This window comes from Mus caroli, chromosome 8 (genome assembly GCF_900094665.2).
Source record: "Mus caroli chromosome 8, CAROLI_EIJ_v1.1, whole genome shotgun sequence".
Taxonomy (NCBI): domain Eukaryota; kingdom Metazoa; phylum Chordata; class Mammalia; order Rodentia; family Muridae; genus Mus; species Mus caroli.
This window is the reverse complement of record NC_034577.1, coordinates 79,539,312-79,540,310: the sequence shown is the minus strand read 5'-3', so window position 1 is coordinate 79,540,310 and position 999 is coordinate 79,539,312.

Below are 999 nucleotides of genomic sequence, written 5' to 3'. Positions count from 1 at the left end.
TAGCATGGCATCTGGCACATAGGAGTGCCCAGTACGTATCTGATATCATCACAATTACTATTGCTCCCTGAATACACCAGCACTCCCACCAAGATCCCCGGTGCATCCAACTCAGTGGGCCTGCTTCTGGCCTCTTCAGCCAAGAGGATGCTCTACAGCTTGCCTTGTTGCTATGGCAATATACCCGACTAAAGCAACTTTAGGAAGGAGGGGCTTGTTTGGCCCACGGTTTGAGGGTACAGTCCACCGTGGTAGTAAAGGGGAGGTAGCAGGAGTGTGAGGTGGCCGCTCACATTTCATCTATGGTCAGGTAGCAGATTGACGGACGCTGGTGTTTAGTATACCTTTTTTATTCAATCCAGGACTGTGGTCCATAGGACAGTCCCACCACCATTTAAGGTGCATTTTCCACTTCAGTTAACCAAATCTAGAAACTCCCTTACAGATACGACCAGAGTTCTGTTTCATAGGTGACTTCAGGGTCTCGTCCGGTTGACAATATCCATTTTTCCGTTATCCATTACAGGCATTATAGAAGGGCAGGCTTCAGCCCACCTCATTCAACGTGATGCTATGGGAAATTGCATGGTCTTATTCACTCCTACTTTACCAAAGCTACCATGATGCGAGGAAGCCCGCCACTCCAACAGACAATCCACTCTCACTGGTAAGTGAGTCTCCCAGTCACACTGGGCCATGAAATAAGACTCCAGCAGAAACACAAACTCTAGGAGAGAGACCAGCTGCTTCCATCCTACCCATCATACTCCTGACCTGCAGGCTCTATGAGCACAGTGAAATATTCCCTTAAGATGCCAGTTTGGAATGACTTGTTATATAGCTTTGCCTTTCCTTACACGGCAAACACCCATACGTTCCTCATTAAGAACCTGGAACGGCCGGGCGTGGTGGCGCACGCCTTTAATCCCAGCACTTGGGAGGCAGAGGCAGGCGGATTTCTGAGTTCGAGGCCAGCCTGGTCTACAAGGTGAGTGCCAG